The sequence below is a fragment of the Bombyx mori genome, chromosome 12, assembly GCF_030269925.1.
Source record: "Bombyx mori chromosome 12, ASM3026992v2".
Classification (NCBI taxonomy): domain Eukaryota; kingdom Metazoa; phylum Arthropoda; class Insecta; order Lepidoptera; family Bombycidae; genus Bombyx; species Bombyx mori.
The window spans coordinates 9241506-9252695 of record NC_085118.1 but is presented as its reverse complement, the minus strand read 5'-3'; the positions used below and the strand labels follow the sequence as shown (position 1 = coordinate 9252695).

General features: G+C 38.5%; 1 protein-coding gene across 4 annotated transcripts in view; it reads left to right on the top strand.

Annotated features, from left to right (window-relative positions):
- Nucleotides 1-2105: 2105 nt before the first annotated feature.
- Syti (synaptotagmin I) overlaps nucleotides 2106-11190 on the top strand; it is a 27778-nt gene continuing 18693 nt past the window's right edge. For 2 of the 4 annotated variants that reach the window (XM_062671301.1, XM_012693079.4), the window contains exon 1: nucleotides 2129-2484. The gene's annotated coding sequence lies outside the window, so the exon portion shown is untranslated. Of the gene's footprint in view, nucleotides 2485-11190 lie in introns of all 4 variants that reach the window. The other 2 variants (XM_062671300.1, XM_062671302.1) reach the window with 2 other exon arrangements.

Genomic DNA, 11190 nt, shown 5'->3' with positions numbered 1-11190 from the left:
TGTTGATACCATAAAATGAGTGCCATTAAAATTCTTGGAAAATATTTAACCGTTGTCAGTAGCGCCATCTGCTAGTCGATGTGTCCAACATTTCAATTCAACGCGTGTGTAACCTAAAAAGATTCACTCATATTTGAACCCTCAAGAATGTTCTGTTTCGCAATTTTTCTACTTTGTACAAGAAGATATTGGGAATCAAGAAGACGATCGCAGCGCGCGTATAGCATCATTTATTGATTGTGGACCAACGAGCGCAGTCGGAGCCCTGAAACTTACCTAGCTACTACTACTAGCCCTACTTTAAGACAAATATTTTTTTTGTATGGAAACTAGCGACATCTTGTAGCGGACGCCCCTAAACTTATGTGTTGTTAAAGTTAAGGTATTTAATTAGTGTATAACTAAACACAGAAAATAAAATAATTATAAATCATACATATTTATTTGCTAAAGACAAATCGACTAAATTTTATCAATTTGTGGTTTCTAAAAATTTACAAAATCCTTCATTAAAAATATAATAAAGGATAAGTAATATGTTACTGCCATCTACAGGAGTAATGAGAAACTAATTGAAGCGAAACCGTCTAGTGGCCGACGCCCGTAATCAATAATATTGGATGCTCAAGTTGCTTATCTATAACTAACTTATGTGTATTATCTATGAGCGCAGTTTTAAATAACAACAATTATCACGAACTTTGTTGCGTATTGATCATGTAAATAAAAAATACCAAAAAAAATATTCCTACTATAAACTGAAAAAGATACTTATTACATAATCCAAAAAACATATTGAATCTCATTTGATAGTCGATTAAAATTATTTTAAAACCTAAACATGAAGTAATTGAAGTACCTCGTATTTTTTACTTTACTCATCCGCGAAGTAGTCATGCTTTCCGTTTGGAAGGATGGAACAGTCGTCGGCGCTATTATCGCGCTCACTATTTTAAAGGAAGCAGATACAACTGGCAGAAACGTGACTAAATATTACTAACTGATTTCATCCTTAACAAAAGATGGCGCTACACGTAACAACCCCTCGCCTCTATTTTGTGATTCGAAGAAATATTTTTGTATGAATTTATTGATCCAGACTTAGTGGTTTAATATTTGAGACGCTATCATTCTACAATTTGGTAGTTTTATCTTGGCAGGTTCGATATAGGTAGTAATTAAGCAATAATTATGCACATAAAGTGTGATCACGAACGACTTTCATAATAAGAATTCTGTCGTTAATTTTATTTTAAAAATAAATGCCAATTTTAAGTCGACAATTTAATGAATTTGTTTTTAATTTTTGTCACCTTGTAATTATTAATTGAGAATCAGAACAGGCAATCCATAAAGAATTTCGGTAATAATAGTTGATAATTTGATATTCATTATATTATATTTAATACAGTACACCTATCTGTATTTGGAAGAAATCAACCTGGGTAGAAGAAACAAATATGGCTAACAATATTTTAATTCATTTAAACTCAATAGCACAACCATAAGAAAGAATCATTAACACATACAAGGTTCAGGTCGCTGTTAAGATCTTAGTCTCACGATAAAGCTCTACAAAAATCAATGAATTTTATTATAGCTACACCAGTGGACTTTACAAGTCAAGCGCTAGAGCGCTTTTTGGCACGATAATGAGGAATACTCAGATTTTGCAGCAAGCAATGTGGATAAATATTACTTTCAATTATTTTAATTAAAGATGATATATATTGCTCGCGCTACTCTATTCTTCGCCTATTTTATTGCGTTGATTGAAATTTTATGATCTTGTTAAGTCAAATTAGGTAGGTATATATTTTCTGGAGAAAGAATACAACTGCCTATTTTTGGTATTTCATTCGCGCTACCACGTATTGTCATGTGATTTTCCAACATTCTCTCCAGGATTTATACGGATAAACTCTAAATAGACCACTTAATATTCAAATTTATTAAACTGCTAAGAATATAACCGTGCATTACTGCACAAGCGAACCCAAAGTCTGTTACTCACTAAATTTTTCAACAAACTCCTTTCTATTGAAACTTTTCCAGATATGTAGAATACAATAGCAGATAAACTCGACATAAACAAGTATATGTTTTTTATTTATTTATTGCCTTTGTAGGCAGACGAGCATACGGCCCGCCTGATGGTAAGTGGTCACCGTCGCTCATGGACGTCAGCAATGCCAGGGGCAAAGCCAAGCCGCTGCCTACAAAAATGCTGATATCATTTTAAAGGTTTTTTTTAATCGTATACTTTTCATGAGTTATTTATTAACGCTTTCATCGATCGAAAGCGACTCCAATATGGCTACGAACGAGAACGGCGCTGTGTTTGGTTAGTTTCTCGCGTTTACCGCTACGTCACGGTTGTTCTCGCTGAAAATCGGAAAACACATTGCCCTGTGTTTCAATTTTGTACCGTGATGGAACTAAACGATTTTACACGCATCGTTTTCATATAGTGGTGATTAATTGGTGAGTCTTAGCCTTTATATATGTAGACAAACAAGTGTTAATTATAAAGTATTCACTACTCATACTTTTAAACTTCGTACGACGGTAAATTTGCTTCCCCCTAAAATTCAGATAAAACAACGTATTGATTGAAACTGTACGAAGAAAATGTCGTATCGATCGAATTAGTACACTATAGAATGGGACTTGATTATCATACGCCCACACTTTGAATGCTCTGTATTGCTCACAGAACACTATTACTTCTAGCGAAGGTATTGCTTTGCTTTACCGTTCTTCTGATTCTTTGTATACGGCTCCCAACATTAGCTTAAAATGACAAAATCCAATGCTAACACATTGTAAAACAATTCCACGTACAACTAATAATTATTACTAGGACGGTTTTATTAGAACAATAGGTGAAGCCCCTGTAAATTCCAATTTCTTCTATTATTATCCCTTCGTAATTGCAAGCCGGTTGAAGCCCTGCTTACTTTGGCAGTCGTAAAATTAATATCACTACGGTACTGGTACATAGTAAAAGCTGAAAAGTTTATAAATAATTACTAAGCCTTTATAGGGCCTTTTTGCGGGATAAATGTGTTCTCACAAACATTAACTTATGAGTTCTGGGTAGGGGCGATAATAAAAGTAAAATAATCTACGACAAAAGCAATATTTTGTCATCATTATGAAATTCAATTAGGCCTCCTGTATCTGACCTTTGCGAGAAAATCGATTAATATAATAAATTTTTAAATAGAATTCTTTAAATTATAATATAATTGTAAGTATAAAAACCTCGTGTGCACTAATTCTGCAGGTAACTTGATATCATCAAATTACATTTCCAAAAAAGCCGGGTTTTCGATATTTACGGTAACATCTGCATAGTAAAACACATGATAGATATCATTTCTCATTGGATACAACTACATACATGTTCTTATATACTTTCATCTTTACTCATTTTCCAAATTTTCATGAAAATTATTAGAACTCTTAAGTTACAATATAAATTATGGATGCGAAAATTTTTCCGCATTAGTCCAGGGCAAGTCAATTTGGTCTATGATCCTTTAAATATCCAAACGTTCTCCGAATTGAGATCTATGACTGGAAAAACAAATATCTACGAATTAACTCGGACAGGGCTACTGCTCGGAATTTTCTCGACTTAATGTCTGTCATAGGGTTGAAATACATGCCACACGCTTAACTAAAAAAGCTTTATCGAAATACTTTCTCAATAACAAGAATAAATCCCTTAAATATGCTAAATTTTGCATGCTTAGGAGATGTATTCTGTTAATTGATAACATAAATTAAAAAAACCACAAAATTAATTAATTATTATTTTAAATACTAAATAGATTTCGACTAACTAAATCAGGAATAAAAAAATGAAGCTTTTTTATTTTAATTAAGCTAAAATTAAATTATCTAAAATGATATTTTACATAAATATCCAAATTCAAACAACAAACTAATTTTTAATAACAAAAAATAATATTAATTGTGGCCATGGCACTGTTCTTGATTTGTTATCTTGTTCAGTTAATACCTACTGCTATCTCGCCCACGAATAAAATAAATAAAGCGCGCCTTCTGTATTATCATTTAATACATTATTTTGTGTAGACCACCCGTAGTTGGCTTAGTATCTTTTATGTAACAATAAGGTGACCTTTGCGTATTATTATCAGTTAATTTGTTCAGGAATAGTTTTGGAGATATTTTAAATACCAGCGCGTACACAATCAAATAGTGTGGAGCGCACAATTATGACTCATTTATATATATCTCAATATTTTTGTGTGAGGATTTTAATTGTTTGCACAGCATAAGTCGTTGTAGTGTTAATGATTCTTTTTGAATAGTAAATATGTTCCCATATTATATATAATGCAAATTTGCAGATAAACAATACGCTTTCTCACCCCCAATTTGACGCCAGAGGACGTTAATACTAGATAATTTATTAAAATATGCCAGAGTGCCTTCTTTCGTCATCTTTGATGAATATAAAAGTCGTTCTGACATTACAAGTAAGACTTCAATCTCATGTCATACGGTAGGTGCCGGAATTCATGTTATGTTTTCTATCTGCTCCGACATACATATAGCATCGTTGGAACCTCTGGATCTGCGGAGGGACTTTGGTTCCCTCTATATTTTGTACCGTATGTTCCATGGGGTGTGCTCTGAGGAATTGTTTGAGATGATACCATCATCTCGTTTTTACCATTGCACCGCCCGCCATCGGAGTAGAGTTCATCCATACTACCTAGAGCCTCTGCGTTCATCCACAGTGCGTTTCCAGAGATCTTTTTGCCACGTACCATCCAGCTTTGGAATGAGCTCCCCTCCACGCTGTTTCCCGAGCGCTATGACATGTCCTTCTTCAAACGAGGCTTGTGAAGAGTATTAAACGGTAGGCAGCGGCTGGACTCTGCCCCTAGCATTGCTGACGTCCATGAGCGACGGTAACCACTTACCATCACGTGGGCCGTATGCTCGTGTGCCTATACGGAAATAAAAATAAAAATAAAAAAAGCAAGCCCATCTCTTATCTAGTGCAATAAACATAAAAAAAATCTTATACTATTTTTTCGTAAAAAACTTACTACTACTTAGAATAAGGTTCAAACTACATACTCCATAATGTTATACGTAAGAATTTTCTTTTCCTAGACATCGTTTTATTGAATAAGGGTGCTGAATAATAATGTGTGTATTTCAGTAGCTCGACTCGTGACCTTTAATTGCTATTCTTAGACAAACCATATTTTGCAGCTGAAATGTGATAGTGGAATAAAGGAGGAGGTATTTTTTTTTGTTGCTTAGATGGGTGGACGAGCTTACAGCCTACCTGAGTTAAGTTAAGTGGTTACTGGAGCCCATGCACATCTACGACGTAAATGCGCCACCCACCTTGAGATATAAGTTCTAAGATCTCAGTATAGTTACAACGGCTGCCCCACCCTTCAAACCGAAACGCATTACTGCTTCACGGCTGAAATAGGCAGAGCGGTGGTACCTACCCGCGCGGACTCACAAGAGTCCTACCACCAGTAATCACGCAAATTATAATTTTGCGGGTTTCACTTTTATTACACGATGTATGTATATCTTCTAAATTAACCGGAGAACGTCAGCTAAATTTTAGATTTAATTAATTCACAAAGCGTACGTACTAAAATCCCTTGTAAATAGAATTATTTTAAAAATAATTTTAATATTTTGATATGTTAGAGAAAGGCAACACCATAACCTATTTTCGTTACAGCTAAAAATTTATGAAATTTCAACGGAAATCCAATAGTGAAACTTTCAACCGCACAATGTGAAACTTTTTTGCAAGCACGAATTTCTGTTAGACATAAAGCACAATATAAATTCCTACATTTTCTATGTATCCCACGCTCCGACGCATTTACATTTTGTACAATATAATGAAAACAAACGAGAAACATGCGCAAACAATATCGATACATGCGCAGCTGCATTTATAACACAATGACACATGAACTAAGCCCCTATTTATATAAATAGTTGGAACGAATGTAAACTAGGGCTTTATTTAATGAATAGTTGTACAAAGTTTGAAGAAACATAAATTTAAATTATTTATATACAGAAATTGATGAGGGTCAAGGACTCGGTACTGATTTCACAACTAAATATAGTCCAGGACTAGATTCCTTACAGTTAGTACAGAATAGTAGATTTAGAAGGGATTCCCGATTGCTTCGGTTTAACGTCTAGCCGAACTGTACTAACTTCTAGTACTAGACCTAGTGCTCCAAGAGTAGTAAATGACATAAGGATTTAACAACGAATATTGAGCTCGCTAGCTAATAGCTACCGCACTATTTTTCTTTGTAGTCGTAAAGACTACCAATTCCCAGCTGCTGGGTTATCTTGAAGGTGGTCAGCTGATCGATAACCGACAAATCTATTACTATTGCGTTAATTCAGAAAGAAACTTCCTTGTATATTAATTTGTCGCAAAATTTGGAAAAATTACAACATATTAATAATATAATATATACATATCAATAATTTTGGTGACAGTTGTTTTGATCATTAACATTGACAATAAACAAGATTCGATGCCTATCTCCAAGCTTTTTATTCTGCATATCAATGAAGCGTTATACGTTTAAAGCAGTCCACTTTGAAAAAGCGGCACGACATGAGAACCCTCTTGTCGTGGCCGCTGGAGAAACTTCATACCCGATCCTGTAGACCGAATGGTAAACAGTCGACGTCGCCCAAAACACGTCCTTACGGATCCTCCCGATCCCTTAACGCACCGTTTTAGGTACCACAAGCACCGGTCACCGGCAACCGAAGGGTTCGACGAAGGGCTCGACGAGCGAATTAACCCACAGACACAACCCACTGAGTTTCTCGCCGGATCTTCTCAATGGGTCGCGTTTCCGATCCGGTGGTAGATTCTGCGAAGTACTGCTCTTGCTAGGGTCAGTTAATACTTAATAGATTAATGCTAACGCATCACTCCGGCTTGAACCCCGTGAGCTCACCTACTAGTTAAGGTTACGCTGAAATAGCCTTTCAAGGCTATCATCAGCATAGGTAGGAAAAAAACAGCAGTCGTCGTCATTCATTCCTATATGAATGATGCTTTGTATTCCTACATGATACACCAGTTATCACACTAGTCCTCATACAAAAAAACATGATTCTGGGAATAGAATTACGGGGACGAAACTTTGGGAAGAATTTTCAAAGCATACGTTTTGGCGTACTCATGGATCTGCTATATCCATATAAATCCACCAAGAAAGACTCGATTGTTGACAACACCGATCTCATGAGTCCGTCAGAACCTTCACCTTCAGACAAACTTTAAATATTCAGTTCTGTCCTGCATTTTCCTTCTCTACTTTATATTTTAAATGAGTTTGTAGACAATCCTCAGCATTAAGTTGCCGTGTAGCTTTGGCACTAGCATTGCCAACTTCCATGAGCGACGAAAAAAACAATAACTTATTGCGCAATTAGCTTATCTGCCTCCATTAGTAATTAAGTGGATGATGAAGTGGAAAATTTAATAACCGAAAATCGACTTGATCAACACGAGTTCGAATTATTGTAAGTTTCAAGTTGCTCAATTTAAAAGAAGAAATCTTTTACGAGCTGTCCCTCGCTAATACCATCGCCATCAGCAAAGAGCAAGGAAGCTCCAAAAACTTTATTATCAGAATGCTTCATTATCAGAAGCCAACCAATGGTACCTACTTGAACTACGCTTGTTATAAATAAAGTAGTCAAAAGAGTTACTCATGACAATACATACAAACTTTTAGAAGATGCTGCTGCATCTAATGGCCTCAGGAGTAAATGAAATTTGTTATTTTTTAATTTATGAAATAAACCAAATCTTCCAATAATTCTATATTCTTCAAAAACTGCTTAAAATAAATAAGAATAATTAATATTAAATATATTGTTCGTGAAATTAGACACCGTCCTCGTCGAACCCGTCGCTTGCGACGAAGGGCTCGATGAGCGAATTAACCCATAGACACGGCCCACTGAGTTTCTCACCGGATCTTCTCAGTGGGTCGCGTTTCCGATCCCGTGGTAGATTCTGCGAAGCACTGCTCTTGCTAGGGCCAGTGTTAGCAACACTCCGGTTTGAGCCCCGTGAGCTCACCTACACACGCTAGAGTGAAGCTGAAATAGCCTCTCAAGGCTATCAGCATAGGTAGAACAAAAAAAAACAATTATTTATTCAATCTTAATTAACAATAATATATTTGTTCAACCTTTTTTTTCTCAATGAGCACCATTTCATTTTGCTTTCTGTAGGACTAGTTTCTAATACAGGGTCGACTAAAGTTACTTGATCGATATTATTGGATATGTGCCAAGATTTTGCCAATAACTACTTTTTTTCATCTCACAACTCTGACAATTTAGATTGTATTCACTAGTTGGGTTAAGTAAAGTAACAAATACGAGAAATAATATTTAATAAGACTAGTGGTATCAACGTATTCGATGTTGCCACACTATCTTTTCCGAGGCGGTTTTAGTAGTAGCAGGGACATCGTCCTGAATCCTGGAGTTTGACGGGCTTGCTACGATTACCAGGGGCGACCAGGGGGTCATTCAAACGCCCAATCTCAGCTGCCTGCATTGCAAACACGTCCAGGTGACTGAGTGACTCTTTAGCGACTCTTTGGCCAATGTCTGGACTGTCAATGAGAATAACCGGGTCACTAGAGGAATTGCGACCGAGGATTACGATTGATGATAGTGCTGACTAAGCATGGTTGCTTCGGAAAGTACCTGGACCGGATAGAAGTTGAACCAACCGTAGAATTCCATCACTATGAATGCGGACACTGTAGAGCAAAAAGATATAAGGGACGGCTCTGTGTCATCGTCGTAAGAAAAATGTCGATTTGGGTCGTGACGGTAGTGCAAGATGTATGCGAGTACAGGGGGATATAGCTAGTCCGACTCCAACATTCCCTGCCTATTGGCCCCTAATGTATCGATTTGAATCAAGCGTATTACCTTGACCTGATAAAAAGGCCCAACCGCGGTTTTGCTGACAGTAAATTTATTGCCTAAAAGGAATTAAACGCATTTTCCCGGTATTAAAAACACACATATGATCATAGATGCTGGGCTGGTTCCGCTTGACGTTAAGTTGCTCTCAGACCCAATACTCATCAGAACGTAAATGCCGCATGAAATAGGAGGACGAAGTTTCAAAAGTCGCTCCAAACTAGAATGCTTGACGGCTTTGCGTCAGAAATAGGCAAGATCATGGCACCTAGTAGTGCGGTGTATATATACCAATATAATAACACCCTATCACCGTATTTTTTAATAGGTTGAATGTTTGATTTTAATGACACGATGTTATTTCTTGCAAGAACCCCAACCTGTAAAGTAGTAAGATAATGAAGCTTAAAATACCACTTCTATATCAAAAAAATGTGTGCGTGTACTAGTGTACACACGTAAGAAGTGAAACTTGTTTATGGCCTTATTTTTCGAAAAATGATCTACATGCAACTTTCTAGAAATTGGTTAAATAAAGTTAAATTAGATAAAGTTTAAACAAAAGGATTTTATTATCATAGACATGAATACAAAAAAGTTAAATTAGATAAAGTTTAAACAAAAGGATTTTATTATCATAGACATGAATACAAAACAGATGGCGCGTAATCACGCCACGGCCCTCTGCGCTCGCGACCAAAAAACCGCGACGGAACCGCCTAGCTGCGTCCTGTGTCGAACACAGGGTCACCCCGCGAATTACCGTGGTTGCCCCCGAGCCCCTAAAATAAATCGCCGCGTCGCCCGCCAAAACCGCCTCCGAGCTTCCGGCCCAGACATCAAAGCCTCGGCACCCTCTGCGTCGCAGGCTAAGCCAGCGTTCGTTCCGGCGGCGGTGCCCAGTGTCTCGGCCTGGGCAAAACCGCTGCCGTACACGAACACGGCTACAACTCCCTCCTCCGCGATTCGTCCCGCCCCCGCGACTCGTCCCTCTCCCGCGACTTGCCCTCCGACCGCGTCCGACAATCTCGCTTTAGCGATCGACTTCTTTCAGTCGATCAACTTTGAGCGCGTTAACGCTTTGGGCGACGCCATTCGCGCTGCCTCCACTGCACAACACTTTATCGCCGTTGTGCAGGAATACGCCGACGTATACGCGTCATTAAATACGTACGTCCTCCCCTCACTCCGCCGGTAATCAATGGCGTATATAAGTAGAATAAAGCCCCTATCCGTAACGATAGGATTTTTTAACGCTTACGGTCTCGCAAATCAACGTGATCAGGTTTCTGACTTTTTGCGTGACCACCAAATTGATATCTTTTTAGTGCAGGAGACCCTACTTAAGCCCGCGCGCCGTGACCCTAAAATCGCGAACTATAACATGGTCAGGAACGACAGGCTCTCTGCCCGTGGTGGTGGTACCGTCATTTACTATAGAAGAGCCCTGCATTGCGTCCCGCTCGATCCTCCCGCGCTCGCTAATATCGAAGCATCAGTGTGCCGAATCTCACTGACGGGACACGCGCCGATCGTTATCGCGTCCGTTTATCTTCCACCGGATAAGATCGTTCTAAGCAGTGACATCGAGGCGCTGCTCGGTATGGGGAGCTCTGTCATTCTGGCGGGCGACCTAAATTGTAAACACATCAGGTGGAACTCACACACCACAACCCCGAATGGCAGGCGGCTTGACGCGTTAGTCGATGATCTCGCCTTCGATATCGTCGCTCCGCTAACCCCGACTCACTACCCGCTAAATATCGCGCATCGCCCGGATATACTCGACATAGCGTTATTAAAAAACGTAACTCTGCGCTTACACTCGATCGAAGTAGTTTCAGAGTTAGATTCAGACCACCGTCCCGTCGTTATGAAGCTCGGTCGCGCTCCCGATTCCGTTCCCGTCACGAGGACTGTGGTGGATTGGCACACGCTGGGCATCAGCCTGGCTGAATCTGATCCACCATCGCTCCCGTTTAACCTGGACTCTATCCCGTCTCCTCAGGATACCGCTGAAGCCATAGACATCTTAACGTCACACATCACCTCGACATTAGATAGGTCATCGAAACAAGTTGTAGCGGAGGACTTCCTTCACCGCTTCAAATTGTCCGACGATATTAGGGAACTCCTTAGAGCTAAGAACGCCTCGATACGCGCCTACGACAGGTA